Consider the following 18878-nt stretch of genomic DNA (forward strand, 5'->3'; position numbering starts at 1 on the left):
GCTAATCGCGGGGCATAGAAGATTTTTTATTGAGGTCCAAATATCGCCTAATTGTCTCGTCTCCTACGGAAACAATAATATAATCGAGGGTCGTCTGTACCCCCCAAAACAAATCCCAAAAGGTTGTGAAAGTCGGATTGACACTTTGAAATAAGTTGTGAAAGGCGTCATGGACAATTGGGCATGGAAAGAATTAACTAGTCTAAAATGAATGGCGGGGAAAAAAACGTGAAAGTTGAAATATGGAGCTACAATGTTTCTGCCAGACAGCAACATTATGAAACACTGAACACAAACTCTTCTTCAATGGAGTGATGATAAATCAGAGATTTTCTTTGCCACAATATTTATTTACCACTAGAAGAATCAATATAAAACCTAGCTGTCTAATATTAAACCATCTGCAAAAAAAGAAAAGAAAAGAAAACACATATAAATCATGGGGGTGATTATCTCTGCCAGACTGTGAAGGCCAGGGCGGTGATGTATGTACGTATGTTTCCGCCCCTATTTGTGTGTTTGTGTTGTGTTTGTGAGTGAGTGTGAGTCCAGAGCTGTGATTCCAGCCTGTAGACCAAGACACTCCCCCAAAATGTTCACAATCCATGTGTGTCAACGTTGTTATTGACTCTATGATGGTGTGGCCTGTAATGTACAGGAGTCTTCAATATGTCATTGTCCATACACGGACAAATGTGTCTGTGGCTACCTGTCTTTGTCAATGGGAAGGTATAATGTGTCTGTGGCTAGACTTGTCTTTGTCCATGGGAAGGTATAATGTGTCTGTGGCTAGACTTGTCTTTGTCCATGGGAAGGTATAATGTGTCTGTGGTTAGACCTGTCTTTGTCCATGGGAAGATTTTACACACCGTTTTGATCATAAGACCCAATTACTCCAGTCTCCAGGTTTTATTCAGAACATGACACTGATTTACTATGACACTGGCATAATAAGGAGTCCACTAGCGGTCATCAAAGGTTTTATTTGCATGGAGCCCCTTAACTCTGAGAGTGTTCAAATGGAACCAATTGGACCCTATGGGTTCATTTGGTTCCATTTGTACAGACCTGTTATGGTCATTCAGGCCTAGCTCTGTTGCTGTTCATACAGTCTGGCCCAAAGATTTACTCAGTTGTGTTCTTTTCTCAGCTGTCTAAAATTGGAACTATTCTGCTCCACTGCAGACTTGGAAAAAGACCAATCACACACTTATTTTATCCTGCCTTGATTACTGTAATTTTCTTTACTCAGGCCTCATTCAGAAACTTCTCGATCTCCTGACTGCAGCTAGTACAGAATGCAGCAGTAATGTTTTTGAATCAATTTTAAGATTGCAAGCAATAAACCCCAGATTACATAGAAAATTGCTGTCAATTGTTGCGGTGCTCGGTGCATGTTCTCTCCTCCGCGCCCGCATACCCTAGGTGGGATTGGCGAAAGGGCCTTTCTGTGTGGAGTCTGATGCATGGAGGTGAAAATAACTAGTTAGAATATAACTTGTTCCTTCCACGCACTACTAGCAGAGAGAGAGACAGAGAGAGAGAGAGAGAGATCAATGCAGAGCTGATATGCTACATCATATATCCTGTATGCAGCATGGCTTCCTCATTACAGCCTCTTTGTTCTGAATTTAATACAAAGTGCGGTTGTACAGTGTGGTGTGGCGTGTGTGTGTTGTGTGGTTGGATATGTGCACACGCACGCATGCATGCATGCACGCATGCACAAACACACACACACACACACACACACACACACAGGCACACACACACAGGCACACACACATGCACACACACAGGCCATGTGTACAGTATGCGTGTTTCGCCTATGACCCGAGGGAGAAAGCCAGATTATTAGAGTCTATTGTTTTTGTGAAGGACAAAGCAGGAGGTTGCACTTCACATTCTGCCTCCATCCACCTCCACCGTGACTTGTACACAGTGACAAACCTCAGGGTTTATTTAACCCCCACGCGGTACAGATGGAACCAAATGGACCAAATGGACCCGCAGTCCATTCGTACCGTGTGGGGGGTTGAGACGGTGACGCACACAGCCTGAAACAAGCTTTACTGTACATTGGCATGTAGGTCAACACTCCCCAAAGCGCGCTCTCTCTCTCTCTCTCTCTCTCTATCTCTCCCCTGCCAGCTCACTCGCTCTCTCCTTCACGCCATCTCTCCCACACTGATGACTTGAGACACAGAGCAGGAAGGACGTCCATGGAAAGTGTGTGCGTGCGCGTGCATGCGTGCGTGAGTGTGCGTGCGTGCATGCGCTGCATTGCAAACGAGAACACACAGGCTCAGGGCAACATACTGTACAACCACCATCTATATTCTATATGGGCTGTAAACTATTCCATGGAGGCATAATCGCAACTTCTGTGTGGCTTTGCATCTGTGTGTGGGTGTGCGCGTGCGTGCGTGCGTACATCCAGTATAAAATTAAAAAGTGCTAGTGTTAGTCTTTTTCTTAGCCACCGTCCTTCAAAGTGTATTTTTATCACGCCTTTACCTAAATTACACCTTCTCTCAGAGTACATTTGCCTGTCACATTATTTTGATCCATGAGCTATACACAGTTATAGCTTAACAAACAGTGGTTTTATACTCTGCGAACAGACTTTGCTCACGTACGCACTACGCACATGCAAGTGTGCACGCATGCAAAGAAATACAGGCTCATATCATAGACTGTAAAAAATATGGACAAAGCGTTCTCCGGGTCTAACATGAACGTAAAATGAAGCCTGTCAGTCCTTGTATTGTAAGTCGCCATCTTTCTAGATCCGTTTTGGCCCAGCTGGCCATTGGCTGGTTTTTATTTTGACTCGAGTGGGAGGGGAATCCCGATCATAGACTGTAACGGTAGCCACGCCCCTCAGAACATACGCGACTTTATGGTCATTTTTTAAATAAATGGGACCATAATTTTCCAAAAAGAATATTATGACATTAGAAATGAGACTTTAAACTAGTGACTGGAAGCAGAAAGTATTCATGACCATGTTTATTAATCTAAGGTGAAGACTTATTAAGTCTAGGTGAAGTTGGGCCCAAATACATGGACTTCAATGGGGTTTTTCTGGGTCCAATGACAGCGCCACAACAGGCCATTATAATCCCAATTTCCTCAGTGGCTTCACAAAATATCTGTCTGACTGCCCCCCTGGCTCATATGCAAACACTGTCTCTCCCCCTCTCTCTCTCTCGATTCCTTATCTGTGTCAACCACAAAGGGAGTCAGAACAACAACAGTGACAGACACAATGTACAAGTTCACCTTTTGAGTCTGAAAAAGTGTCATTTCATTTCGAAGTCGGCCTCGGCCCTCAAATGAATCCTGATAGAAGAGTCACTAATGCAATCGACCTCCTCACCCCAATCCCCGTCAGAGAAGTGATACAGACTGTGGCGCATTCTCCACAGAGAGTGGTACAGAGACAGGATGCGGCTGTGGCCCCCGTAGCAATTTATGAGGATCAAAACCAATAGATGAAACACGGAGTGACGGGTGACACGTACACACGCACACGTACACACATGAACAAACATCTCTCTCGCACACGCATAATGTATGCATATGCATCCACATCCACACGACTTTGCCTGGTCATTTGTTTGAATTTCATTCTGTGCCAAAGCTCCAAAACTAAACAAAATATTGATCACAACATGAGTCATAATTGCAAAAATAGAAATCTTGGCCTGGGCCGTGGCTCAGCGGTCCAGGCACCTTGGCTGGTGGTAATCGAGTCGGGCAGTGTGCCGCGGGTTCGACTCCCCATCCCGACAGCCTTTACTGCATGTCACCCCCCCATCTCTCTCCCCATTTCCTGTCAGCCTACTGTCTATCCCTCCATAAAAAAGCCACAAAAAACATTTTAAAAATAGAAATCTTCTATTTTGTTGAAAAAACGGTCCATACAAGTGCAAGTCACTCGTGTACGTTTCTTTTCTTGACAGGGACCATGTGGAACAACCAGTGAGGAATTACCACAATACCACATACCCATGGCGGGGGGCAGCGGTCGCACAAAAGCTTTGAAGAGCGTGCCGGTTGCCGTATGGTTACCGGTTCAAGGAGATTACTGGCAGGAGAAATGTGGGTGGGGAAGTGAATGGCCACCACTCACCACCCCCCCAACCCCGCTGAGGTGCCCTGCAGCGAGGCACCGAACCCCCGACTGCTCCAGTGGAGCTGCTCAGTGGCCAGCAGTGAAAGACTGTGGTTGTCCTTCTAATGGTTTTAATGTGTGTGCATGTGTGGCTGACTGTGTACTGGATGTCAGGGCGTGGCTGAAAACACACACACACACACACACACACACACACACACACACACACACACACACACACACACTCTCTCTCTCTCTCTCCTCTCTTCCCACCCAGTGTCATCAGTCTGTTTGAGTGGAGTGTTTATTAGCTGCGCTCCATAGTCTACTGTAATTCCCCTCTAGAGGCTCCCTGCCCCCTGCAGGTCAAACTCATATCAGCACAGTGTGTGATTTCAGCTCAGGACCACAGTCAGGGTGCTTAGAGCCAGAGAGAGAGAGAGAGAGAAGGCACTGAGCACTTTCACTTTCTGCACTGTATTTCTTACCCCCATATAATGTTCTTTATGGTTCTCAAAGTGGGCTCCATTGACCTCATGCAGACCGCGGCCATCTTGCCATTAAGTTAATGGCAGGGTGGGAGCTAGCTGCAATTTTGCCATTGACAGCTCATACATCCAAACAGGAAAGTCCTATATCTGATTGTATTAAACGACGTCAAGCTCACCAACATTGCAGCTGTATGAAAAGCTTTATCCTCTGTCTATCTGCAAGGTGTTTGTTTCATAAAAATCCACCTATGAGCTACTTTCCGTCAAGAAATTCCTTGCAGGTGATTATTATTATGTTGGAGTTTGGAAGTGCTCGTTGGATATCACTCAACAGTCTTGGATACGGTACCACCTGTTTTGAATTTGCACATAATAATGCAGGAGGCAGCAGGACGTTGCTTTACTGAAAGTGAACGCTTCCAATCTCCAACACAAAAAAATCACCTGCAAGGAATGTCTTGAAAGTAGCTCATGGCATTGCGGCTATAGTTACCACCCTGCCATTAACTTAATGGCAAAAGATGGCCGTGGTCTGCATGAGGTCAATGGACCCCCAGGTGTCCTGGAGGCCAAGCACTCGTTTCATCATCATTCTACATCATCCCGGGCAGCGCACCCCCGCCTCTAATTCCATTAAAATAGCAACATCTATTTATCTGTTGCTGTTTTTCGTTCTTCAAAGATAGATGAAAATGTACTGGGTATAGCTAATATTAGAGGCTATACCCCCCCCCCCCCCCCCAATGTTACAGCACAACATGCACAAATGCGCTCTGTGCATAAATTACGAAATGGTGATGGTTTTATAAACGCGAGCGTCATGTTATTTTCATTCCATTAATTCATATTGTTCTCTGTTGCCTGTGCATGTTCATTGACATGTGCGGAGTCTGCAGTGTGTGTGTGTGTGTGTGTGTGTGTGTGTGTGTGTGTGTTGACTGAGCAGAAGAGTGGGGAGGTGGAGGGGCGGGGGGTGCACTTCCCTGGATGATGTAGAAAAACGCGTGCTTCGCGTCCTGGAGGGGCTTCCAGGGGGTCCCCAGAATGAATTAATATAGCATCAGTCTACCAATTTAACAGCACTACTGTAAGCTAAATTGGTTCGGGCCGATGCAGCCCCCTCACCTACGTGGCACAACCGATATGCCCATGTTTGGCTCTATCTGTCAGTCCATGTCCCTTTTATGTCTTTTATGCCCATATATGCAGATACCCCCGTATGTGCTTATATGTGGAGCTGACTGATTTGTTTGCACACATTGAGGTTAGACAACGCAGTCCATATTTGGGCGTGGTGGCATTGGGAACTCCTATGGTTATAGAAGAGTCATAATTGTGACATGAGTGTGACGACGTGGTCCGACCCGACGGTCCTCCCTTAAGCCAATTTTAATAGGAGGATATACATGGACTACTTGAAGAGATTTGGTGTAGACATTGACAGAAAGAGAAACGGTCAGAGTACAGTTGTAACTCAAGTCCTTGTCACTCAGACTAGAGGGTTTAAGTGGTTAATGATGTGCTAATTACACACAGCAGAGTGTGAGAGACTTTTCAGAATGCCAATAAGGGGACAATGGAGCCTAAAGAGATCAGAAGAGACTTTTCAGAATGCCAAGGGGACAATGGAGCCTAAAGAGAGGCCAAGCGGGTATAACGCTCAAAGATGGCATGATCGTAAAAACTAATGCCACATCAAAAAGCCCCTCAAGTTATGCCAGATGATCAGCCCCCGCTCTTTGCAGAGCTACAGGAGCTCCGCCAGCTCTCCCCCATCTCTGCACTGAAGTCTCTGTGTGTGTGTGTGTGTGTGTGTGTGTGTGTGTGTGTGTGTGTGTGTGTGTGTGTGTGTGTGTGTGTGTGTGTGTGTGTTTGTGTATGTGTATATATGTGTGTGTGTGTGTGTGTGTGTGTGTGTGTGTGTGTGTGTGTGTGTGTGTGTGTGTGTGTGTGCGTATGCGTGCAGGAGTAAGACCAACAGTTCACTTACATTAAGTGTGTGTGTATAAAACAGTGTGTTTCTCATTATCCATGATTTTGTGCCAATGGGCCCTGCAGGGCTGTAGGCATTTGGCTCGAAAGGTTTGCGGCGTTTCTCAAACCTATATTTAACAGCAACAAACTCGGGACCCCCGACCACAGTTCCCTCCCCCTCAATCTGACTCTCGTTTCTTTCTTGCGTCTAATGAAAGCCTCCACCACTTTTATCTTCAAGCAATTCATCTGGGACACATGTGGGGGAACGTTTCAGAGGAGAAAATAAATGACTTGTGGAACAAACAGGACGACGGAGTTCGCCCTCTGTGCCGGCACGCACTGATTTTTTAGATTCCCAGAAATAAAGTGGCCAGTGCTCCCTTTTCCTAAAACAGCACAATAGCAGAAAGAAAGAGAAAAGAAAACAACGGAGGCCTTACCGTAAGCCATGCAGTCCATAGCACAGTGTGTGAACGGTCTGAGAAATAATATTGAAACTTTTAGTTTTATCAGAGGGAATAAGGGATCTAGAAGGTAGGAGGAGGGGGGCGGTGGTGGCTGGGGGAGGGGGGGCTTACGGCTGGGGACGGCGAATGGCTTTGAAGCATCAAAGCAGGCTTATACCAGCCTGATTGAGCTGCTGGCCAGTAGCCATCAAGCTCCATAACCAAGCCCCCATAATATGTTTTGTTCTGTTCATGGATTAATGACTCCTGCTTGGCTGTGGCACATCTTTGCACATGGACTGCAGGGATGCACATGGCAGATGCCTGATCGGGATAACTGCTGTAAACGTTTCATTGTTGATAGAGTGTGTATTTACACATCATATTCACTGTTGACACACGTAGGCAGCAGGGACGCATGTACGCACGCGCGCACACACACACACACACACACACACACACACACACACACACACACACACACACACACACACACACACACACACACACACACACACACACACACACACACACACACACACACACACACACACACACACACACACACACACACACACACACACACACACACACACACACACACACACACAAACTATGTTAACACTTAGATCTATTTCACTAACTGCCCGGATACAGTGGCATCATGACGGGTGTGACGCAGGTCTGTTGGCTCAGAAAATGTACCAGCACACCTTCCTTTTTTGTCATTTTGTCACTGTACGGTTGAGAAAAAGAGGGTGGGGAGAGAGAGAGAGAGAGAGAGAGAGAGAGAGAGAGAGAGAGAGAGAGAGAGAGAGAGGGGATGATGAATAACAGAGATCATAAGCGGATTAGAACAGAGCTTGTTGGGACAGATGATTATTCGCGGGCCAACTCTCTGACCCACCAGGGTGAGGCGATGGGTACTTTAACCATGCTGTCCCAATTTGGGGTATGGCATGGCATTTTCTTTCAGGGGTGCTAGCCCCTCCTGAGTCCTATGTCCGTTTATCTGTGTAAACACAAACATTGAAGCCAAAAGCAAGGACAGAAAAGTGAAGACGCCAAATTATGATTGGCCGGAATGACATTTGTGATGATTTGATTGGTTGAGCACAGAATGGGATGTATGATGATGTATGATAATGTTTGTATGATGATAAGAGCACATGAATTGATTCTTTTTTTTATATGAAAGAAAAAAGCTCAAATAGCAGATATACACTCTCACAGTGAGCTTTTAGATATACATTTTTGGATTTCAAAATAACATCGCAACTTTGGACTTTTGCGTTGGCTATTAAAAAAAATTCCCTCGAAAAAGAGATTCTGCATCTCAAGGGGCTTATATCCTCTATTGAAATATCAATTAAATTGATCAGATATACAAGCTCATGCACTTTTGTGCCGTGCTGCAAGCTTGTACATCTATTTTTGAACATCTTTGACAGATCTTGAAAGTGTGAGAACCACTGATTTTACGGTCTGAGTGGGTTAAAGAGTGAGGGGGCAGACCATTACCCTTTGAATTGTTTCTTTATGGAGACAGGCAGAAGAACGCTGAGGAGAGGAGACAGTGCGGGGGAGGCTCTGCCAGCAGGAGGAGTGGAGTGTGTTTCAGCATGCTGCTGAGGCACCATTTATACTTTGTCGCACAAGATAAGCGATCTACAAGCCCACAACACAGAAGGGACGTGCCGTGCTGTGAGCTTGCAGGTCTGCTATTTTTGCCGTGTCATGCCGCCGTGCGACGGAGCATCAATTAGGCTCGTGTGTCTCTCTGCCGACGACAGGCCCTGACAGAGAAAGAGCTGAGAAGCTGTCACCACCTTACTGCCTATGATCATTACATCTGCTTACTTTTACAATCTGTCATTAGCTATATTTTAGCAGACCATTTTCATCTTAATGGCTCTGAAAGTATCGTTGACATGAGCAGCACGTGTTAGCCTGTTCACATTGTCTATTAAATATAACAAATATACTTTTGTTGCTAGAATGTCAACTGAAAATAAACATACACTGTATACAACACGAAAGGTTACCTTTCTGCATCGCTAACTCATTTTTGGAGGTGTGCCTCTGTGTGGAGCATTGAGACTCCAAAATAGAACTGAGCACTGAGTAACCAATTATTTTTACCCCTTTTCCTCCCAGTGTAGTCAATGAATTCCTTCCCAAAGTGTTTGTGCTGCCACATGCTGCTGTTGTATCCTGGCTATAGTGGCTACAGTGAGGAGCCCCCACCGGGGGATTGTAGCGACTCCGTCCTATAATCCTCCCATTCAACATTCCTCACTGACAGACGCCGGCCCATGGGAATACGTGCAGCGACAAATATCTCCCTCCCCATGGACGTGGCCAATTGTGTTCGCACAGATTCTCAGCCAAACCAGATGCACCGCAGTGGATTCCAACCCCTAGACTTTACCCCTACAATGTACACAAGCACGTCCAAACTGATGCCTCCAGTGTGGCCACTGAAGCACCCGTTGTGAACAAAAAGAGCGTGCTTGGTGATGCAAGTGTCTACTGTCTACCGTCTACTGCTTTCAGTGTGTCAAGGCTTTTAAAACTTAATGCAATAACTCCATTTGGTGTGCCTTGCTCCAGGACATTTCAACAAGGAAAAAATATGAATGTTGGCTGTCACAGAGATCAAACCTCTGTCCGTCTGAATATGGAAGATAGACCTGAATATTTAACATCTCGGTCGCCCTGTTGCCTTGCATGTATATGACAGTATTGCCTTAATACATGGCTTTTGCTGTATGTGTTGCGGGGGTGGCAGTGGCTCTGGAGACACAGTGAATGTTTGGAAACCCTACGGTTCCTGTTTTGATCCTCGGCTACTCCTGGCTTTGTGTTTGTAACCCCTAACTGCTCCTGATGATGCCTTGTATGGTTGCCTTCGCTGTCAGAGTGTGTGTGTGTGTGTGTGAAATGTGAATGTATGGAAATGCAGACTATTTTCTACTGGCGAGACGCTACAGTAGTAGATGGGCTATTTTATATATATATATATATATATATATGAATCAAGCCACAGAGTTGCCCGACATCACTCATCTGCAGGTTTATCTTGGCTACAGTAATGCAGCTTGCATGCGTTGCACTGTGGCTTTGTGTGATCTATGTTGTTGCTGGCTCCGCCCACTGGCTAGGAGGACTGAGGTTAACCCTAGAGCTACAATAACATACACAGCACTGTGCCTGCATGCGCGCACGCACGCACGTGCACACGCACACACACACACACACGCACGCGCACACACACACACACACACACACGCACACAGCATTTCTTGTCTTTCTCATATGTCTCTCTTTCTCTCACAATCCACAAGGCCGCAAAGTCATAATTGTGCACTTGCTCACAGACAGTGTGGCTAACTCATATTTTCCTTGGGTGAGAAGGGTACTGTATATACAAGGTTCTTCTCACAGTGTGATGTGTGTGAGCGTGTGAGTGTGTGTGTGTGTGTGTGTGTACAGTGTGATGTGTGTGAGCGTGTGTGTGTGTGTGTGTGTGAATGTGTGCATGCATGTGCGTTTTCTCGCAGTATATTAAAGGATAGAACAGCTCCTAGTTAGTGCAGTGAGAGTCGCAGGATGTTTACACAATGGAAGGTGATAAATCACACACAAGAATGAAGGGGGCTGCAACGGAAATGACACTCGTTGAGATGATGATGAAAATATAAACACACACTATGCTGCTAAAAAAAGGATGCTTCAAACATAATGTTCACTGACCTATTTAAATCGAGCTAGGTTATAGGCAAAGGCCAAAGGCAACATGGGAATTGGAGTGACACGTTACCTCCACTCAAGCACAAGAATTAAACTACGGTACTACACATAACACAGCCACTGCAGAACTAGAATGTTCTGGAGAGCAATGACCCACTACTGTAACACCCCGAGGTAGAACCCAGGTCCGTAACACCCCGAGGTAGAACCCAGGTCTGTACTGTCTGTAACACCCCGAGGTAGAACCCAGGTCTGTACTGTCTGTAACACCCTGAGGTAGAACCCAGGTCTGTACTGTCTGTAACACCCCGAGGTAGAACCCAGGTCTGTACTGTCTGTAACACCCCGAGGTAGAACCCAGGTCTGTACTGTCTGTAACACCCCGAGGTAGAACCCAGGTCTGTACTGTCTGTAACACCCCGAGGTAGAACCCAGGTCTGTACTGTCTGTAACACCCCGAGGTAGAACCCAGGTCTGTACTGTCTGTAACACCCCGAGGTAGAACCCAGGTCTGTACTGTCTGTAACACCCCGAGGTAGAACCCAGGTCTGTACTGTCTTTAACACCCCGAGGTAGAACCCAGGTCTGTACTGTCTTTAACACCCCGAGGTTGAACCCAGGTCTGTACTGTCAGTAACACCCCGAGGTTGAACCCAGGTCTGCCGCGATGAAAACCAACGGCGGGTATAGATGGAGTAGCGAGGAGGGTCAGTTCTCTGAATGACCACCAGAGACCGCCTATGAGCACTGTTATAGAAGTGGAGCCGTAGAATAACGTCCTGAACTAGTATACATTGCACTTGGTTAATTCATAGTCACCTCACCATTATGTTAATGGTGAGGACCAGGAATTAACGATGAGTTCATGGTAAATTCATGATGAATGAATGTATGAGTTCATCATTAATTAAGTGCTAATTTCAGCTATACGTGAGCGACACTAGCCTGGCATGGGCAGACTACCATCGATAGAGGTCCTGGTTTCCAGGCTAACGAGGCACCATCGATAGAGGTCTGGTTTCCAGGCTAACGAGGCACCATCGATAGAGGTCTGGTTTCCAGGATAACGAGGCACCATCGATAGAGGTCTGGTTTCCAGGATAACGAGGCACCATCGATAGAGGTCTGGTTTCCAGGATAACGAGGCACCATCGATAGAGGTCTGGTTTCCAGGATAACGAGGCACCATCGATAGAGGTCCTGTGCAACACATTGTTGTCATATTGACGTCACTGTTGACGTGCAAGTGTCGGTCAACACTAGCCACTCAAAGCATAAATTGGCCTTAAGAGAAGCGAGTGTTGTGTGAAATGTTCTGACAGGGGATTTGTGGACAAACCATTAACTGCGGTGGCGTAATGTTGTGTTATTTAATATGTTTGAGACCCGCTTGACAGCCTGATTGACTGAGCATGATGGCAAATGGAGAAGCAAATAAATAAAAAGCTATGAGCTCCGTGTTGTGGCTGAAGGTCGTCTGGGGTTTTGTAGAGTTTTACAACAGCTACTCTTTCTTTCTTTCTTTCTGTTTTTCTATTCTTCCTTCCATTCATTTGATTTATTTATTTTTGCTCTCTCCTTCCTTTTTATTTCTTCCTTCCAGTAATTAATTTATCCTGTCCCCTCCTTTCATCAATATTGTTTTTCAGTCTCTTTCTTTCCTTATTTCCTCGCAAACTTAATTCCTTCTTTATCTTTCTTCCTTTAACCTTCCTCATCCCCCCCCCCCCCCCCTCTCTCTCTCTGTCATTTCATCACAAGCCAGACCAGTAGTACATTGCTCCAGGAACCACTAAAAAGAGGATAAAATGGGAGGGTGGTCTCAATTGCCGGAGCAAACACATGTCCCAGATGAGCGCTGACCAAACTAATGTGGACCATATGCATGGATACTGCTGTGGGTTTAAACACTGCACCCCGCCCATGTTATGGATGGTGGAGTGCCTGCTATAATATCCACGTTATACTTTATAGCATATACACAGGGTTATAGTGACACTCGTTCTGTTGCTACTCCTGCAGTCAGGATCAAGCCTGGCTGTACAACAGCAAACCAATGTCTGCCTAATGTTTTAACAAAGACAGATGGGTTTGCGCACGTGTGTGTGGTGTGTGTGTGCGTGCGTGCGTGCGTGTGTGTGCAGAAACATCCCAGTTGGAGGGGTTGAGTTGAGTTGTGTTCTGGTGGAGGATAGGGGAGTTAAAACCAGTTAATTCTGGGGTCAGAGAGGATGAGGGAGAGGAGAGGAAAAGGAGTGCCTTTTAAAGCACAAACACAGTAATACCCGCTGAAAATGTGTGCGTGTGTGTGTGCGTGCGTGAATGCGTGTGTGTATCTGTATGTTTGTCTATGTGTCGTGCATACGTGAGTGTGGTTGTATACACTGTTTCATTCAATTCAATTAATTGTGTGTATGTATGTAGTTTATCTTCACTCCCATTATTATCTTGAATTTCACAGAAGAGGGCTGAAAACATTCCATTTCTAATAGGACTGCTGTTTAATATCAAAACGCCAGGGAGCTATATATGCATACAAAGATGGACACATCCCTGACCGCACACCGAGAGTAACATACGATGTGACAGAAATAATATCGTTGCTGTCGGGCAGAAACCTTGGTAGCTAAAATAGCTGATCTACAGGCTCACAACGCGCTGCGACACATTATTATGCGCCATAATGTGCCACATCACAACGCAATATGATACATCATGAGTGATCCCTTTTATAAACATCGAACCAATGCAGACCATTAACAACTGTAGTAGCATGTTGTAGATGTAGTCACTAAAATAGTGACTATACATCGGATGCATTGAAACGCATGGTTATTTCTTCCACTTCCTGAAAGGTACTTTTCAGAAGGGGGGGGGGGGGACATGTTTCCAACAAGACAGCCACAATATGTTTACCCTGCTCTGTTTATAGAAGCCTGGATAGCTTGTAGGGCTTTGAGCGCGTGGATATACTTCATACACATTACAACATAAAGCATCTGCCTGTCCCTGCCAGGAGGAATAAAAGGCTGCAGACTGCGCTCAGAGGGTGAAGCGAGAGGGGGGGCGGGGGTGTGCTGTTGGTAGTTTGGCACCGGACCCAAGCTGGCCCCCGTGGGTCTTTTATGTGGTGTTTAGATGTTCAAGGACGATTTCTTCTAAGATATTTTGTTCAGACGACAGCATAAGATGAAGCTACAGGAGTTGGTGTGGGACCGGACCAAAGCAGCGATAGGGTCCGTTCACATGGCTGGCAACTGTTCGCGCCGTAACAAAATGAAAGCAACACGGATTGATGAATCTCAAGAGTGTTAGCTAGTAGGCCCAGCCGCCCAGGGCTACAGTAGGTAGTTTACTTTATATGCACCTGTACATGGTCCACATTTAGCCAGCAGTACTTCAATGGACACCATTACACACATCACAGTTTTGATCTCGAGTTCTGCTTTTACAGTTTGTAATGACGAATATATACATACCGGTATATATAGTATATATATAGGTTTCTAAAAACTTAGAGGAAAGCATTAACCCGGATAATATTTTAGGTATACAATTTTCAAACATAGTGAAACAACAAGAAAAATAGTGAAAGTAGTAGATCTACACACACACAAGCAGTTTGTAGGCGTTTTCTCTATGTGCCTTCAGGGTTCCTTGGCTTCCAAAAACTAGAGAGTTATGGAGGTCTTTGAAAATATGACATTTTGAGAATGACTGTCCTGAAGGTGAAGGCTTAAGTGGTTAATGCCGATATTATACGATACGATATAAGATTTACTGTCCCTGTGGGGGAGGTGTGGGGGGGGGAACCTGCCCTGATCTGTAATGTTGCGCACATACTGTATAAAGTATAGCTTTGACATGTGGACAGGTTGTGTGGTTTCATTTCTCACTCACAAATCCATATGTTCAAGACCAGTGTGCTGTGTCTCCAATGCTCTCGATACTGTACATGAATGACTCACCTGGAGAGAAGGAGAGAGAGAGAGAGAGAGAGAGGGAGAGGGAGGGAGAGAGAGAGAGAGAGAGAGAGAGAGAGAGAGAGGGAGAGGGAGAGGGAGGGAGAGAGAGAGATAGAGAGAGGTGGGGGTAAAAGATGGGATAAAAAGGATTTTGTTAGCACTGACTTGTGTGACACATTGTATTACTGTGTACACACACACACACACACACACACACACACACACACACACACCTCTGTTATTGAAATGCATACGAAAATTTAAGCAGACATTATTTTACGGGATAAAATTAACATTAGAAAACGTTGCTGATGCACATGGCAACAATTGTAAACAGTTTTGCATAAGTTACACACAGACACACACACACACACACACACACACACACACACACCAATGGAACCTTTTCCTGCAGTATATGATTAAACATATATACGTGTGTGTGTGTGTGTGTGTGTGTGTGTGTGTGTGTGTGTGTGTGTGTGTGTGTGTGTGTGCGTGCGTGCGTGCGTGCGTGCATTCGTGCGGTGGTTATACTGTATATGCATGTGTGGGCGGCTGGATTAGATCCAGGCAGCAGCAGCAAGGGAAATGTGAGATGCTACTGTCAGCCATCAGAGGCAGCTCTCCAGAAAGGAGGAGGCACTGCTACTCTATACACACTATAACTGGAGAGAGAGAGAGAGAATAAGAGAGAGGTGAGCGTAGTGTCAGCGTGAGAGTAGATGTGTAATGAGCCTTGCTCTGGAATCAGAAGTAAAGCATAGGCTCATCTCTTCCAATCAGACGGTAGCAAACCTAATGAGCCACAGAGTGTGTGCATGTGTGTGTGTGTGTGTGTGTGTGAGAGTGAGAGAGAGTGAGAGAGAGAGAGATAGAGATAGAGAGAGAGAGAGAGAGAGAGAGAGCCTTAAGGAACTGCACCGTATAGCCATTCTGTTAACTCAGAGCCCACACATTAGCTCCGGCCGGCCACATTAGGACTAACATTAGCCGGCCATGCTCACGTCAGCCGAACAGAACAGGGCACAGGCGTTACACGTGGGAGGAAACGCACATTAAAGCTCTCTCTCTCTCTCTCTCTCTCTCTCTCTCTAGATTGACTTCACGTCATTGTGAACAAACATCCTCCACCGGGCTGCTGACCAGCCCGTCTTAATGATACAGAGCATTTCCTACCTGGAGCCACACAAGCATGGAGAGTGCTACATTTATGTGACAAATAATTAGAGGGAGGAGAGCATCTCATTCAGCCGGGTAAAGAAGAACAGACAGCTCTCATTTAGGACAGAGCAATAAAGCAAAGACAACGGCCATTCCAGGAAACAACTGCAGGCTGTGTTGTAGCTGAACTGAAGAGAATTGCACCCCAAGAACCCTTTCCATTATAACTCTTACCGTGTGATTTGCAATGTACTACTCTTATCCGTAACAATTCAGAATGAACACAGGAGAATACAAACATTTTAACTTAGTTAAAGAAATCAACGTTATTCCACCAAATATTGGCTTCTTGAGCTACTGTATTCTAAAGTAAAGTTAAACCATTACTATTGTGTTGTTTAAACAATTGCATTAGCATTGAAGGTCTGAAATAACGTTTTGGTTGGTTGGGTAAGTCTTAATGGGAAGCCAATAAGCCACCTTTGATTTTCATGAACAATGCATGCCCATTGGATCCAGAGGCTGAGTTAAAGACTTGCAGGGGTGCAACAATTAATTTAAAGAATTGATTTAATTGATTATAAAATAATCAATTAATAATCAATCCCGATTTTGAGCATGTCATTATAGTAAATTGCAAATAGGTGATCTAGAACAGCTTCTACATCTGCTATGTTAGTGTAAATTGACTCATCTATTTACAAAATAAGCGGTAGTTGAAGCCCTTTTCAAGATCATTCAAAATTAAAATTGTATACTGTGTTTTTTGATAGACAGATACATGACTTTAAGGTTGAATGATAATTTTCATCCACACAGTTCTACTCAGGGATCTGTATTTTTCTTCATTCTTCTCCTCCTACTCCTTCTACTTCAACTGCCCTGGCCTGACCTGGCAGTGTAAACCAGGGAAACTGATATTTTTGCAGTCGTCTCTTAGTTTTTTATCAAGTTATGCTCCTGTTACGGTGGGCCGATTGACGATGACATTGCTTATTCGCAACCTTCAAGATGATCACTGGTTGCCAACACCTCTGCCACTGTACTGTAAATTCCATTCAACTAAATTTTATTATAGTGCCAAATTTCAACAAATTGTCTCAAGACAATTTACATGTAGAGCAGAGACCCAACATTTCACCCCTGAGCAAGCATTTGGCAAGGAAAAAACCTCCCTTTAATAGGAAGGAAGCTCGAGCAGAACCAGGCTCTAGGGTGGGCAGCCATCTGCCTCGGCCACATTGGTGTAAGAGAGAGAGAGAGAGAGAGAGAGAGTGTGTGTGTGTGTGTGTGTGTGTGTGTGTGTGTGTGTGTGTGTGTGTGTGTGTGTGTGTGTGTGTGTGTGTGTGTGTCTCTTGGGATGTACAGTAAAGGCGATGTCCTTTGATTTACATCAGCTAATTGTATGCAGCAGTGCACATGGGGTGTAAATAGTCCCCATCAAAAGTATAAACACAAATGTCAAAGTAGAAGGCACTATGATGCTGTGTAGGAATAACATATCATATATAGCATAGATATAACTATTATCATGCTCACAGTACATATTTGAAAGAGAAACACTATCAAATGCTACTCTCCATAGACTCTATACAACATTATAGTTTGAAGTAGAAAGTATATTGTTGAGCCTATCCATGGCTATGCACTTGAATAAAAGAGACAACAACAAGAGCTTGAAGGGTTTCTCATAAATCTGATGCCTCGTTATATATTGCCCAAGATTGTTGCTATATTATGTATACGATTACGAATAAATAGGCTACTGCTGTGCTGGACTCTCGACAGTAACTGGCCTCTATTGAAACATCCTAGTTCCACTTGCCTGCTTGCACCAGCTAAAAAAATATATATGTCTCAATTACATTAACATTATTTCCCTGTGATGCAGGTGTTTTGTCAATGATTTCTGTGAATTTGTCTCATTAATACTGCTACAACGTTTCAGAGGCTCAATGTATCACCGCTGAAAGGCAGCCACAGCAGACCGGGTTGCCTGCAGTCCGCTGCTGTCACTGCCCCAAGTGTGCTCACCACAGTGTGTAGCAGCATCAAACATGCAGCCTAACGGCTCCTTCTTTCATGTAGCTTTGTGGTCAAATGTTTTTATAACCATCTGTTCCCGGGCCAAACGCCGGCCAAAAGTGAAAAGAACAGAAATAAATCCCTGGTAGAGTTGAGGGAGAGTGACAGGGAGCGCGAGAGGAAGACAGAGAGAAAAGTTAAGCCACACTGACGTGACTGCTGTACTTGGATCAAATAAAATATGAAGACTTTTGTCAGGTCTGCAGGTCAGACCAGACATAATGAGGACAAGTAAGTGAAGTACTGTATAGAAAAAAGATATGGTACAGTAGTCTAGTGCAGAACTTTGAAGCAGACAAGGTCAAGTATGCCATGGAATTTGAGAAATACATTCTGGTGGACCATAATACCTTATTGTGGCTATCCATTGATGCTTGCTTTGCTTTTTTCCTACAGTACATCTTTCAGTTTCTGTCTCTGCAGATAAACACAACCTTTTCTAATGTGTTCTTAATGTATCGATAAACAGGATTCAGCAATAGACAGTTGTTTCTGTCAGTCAACATTCAACAGCAGGGGTTGACACTATTGACAATGCACTGATGGGTGGCCGTCCAAAGTCCGGTCGGGGGGCAAATGTGGCACATTTTTTCTAAAGCCTACCACTCCCTTCTAAATGCATACATTATGGCCCGCCAGTAGAGTCACATGAAACTCATACATTGAAATGTTGGTGTTTTGAAATTAACCTATTTCTCAGTAGAATTAGAAATCCCAAATAACTGTATAGAGCGACCTTTTCACACCTGGTTACATTTTGCTACATTGTCATTCACACAAATACAATTTATTGGACTGTAAATATAATAGCAATGCAGTGAATGCATGTAGAGAAAAGCTGAATTGTTTTTGTTTTGTTCACAGCACAGAAGAGCGC

At 44.8% G+C, this 18878-nt stretch overlaps 1 protein-coding gene across 3 annotated transcripts in view; it reads right to left on the reverse strand.

Annotated features, from left to right (window-relative positions):
* The window catches only part of cadm2a (cell adhesion molecule 2a), a 318209-nt gene that overhangs the window by 204556 nt on the left and 94775 nt on the right, over positions 1 to 18878 (reverse strand). The window contains exon 2 of one of the 3 annotated variants that reach the window (XM_080780502.1): positions 14688 to 14755. The exons of the other annotated variants lie outside the window; for them this stretch is intronic. The gene's annotated coding sequence lies outside the window, so the exon portion shown is untranslated. The remainder of the gene's footprint in view (positions 1 to 14687; positions 14756 to 18878) is intronic. 3 annotated transcript variants of the gene reach the window in all.

This window comes from Protomyctophum bolini, assembly GCF_963924005.1.
Source record: "Protomyctophum bolini genome assembly, chromosome: 13".
NCBI lineage: Eukaryota > Metazoa > Chordata > Actinopteri > Myctophiformes > Myctophidae > Protomyctophum > Protomyctophum bolini.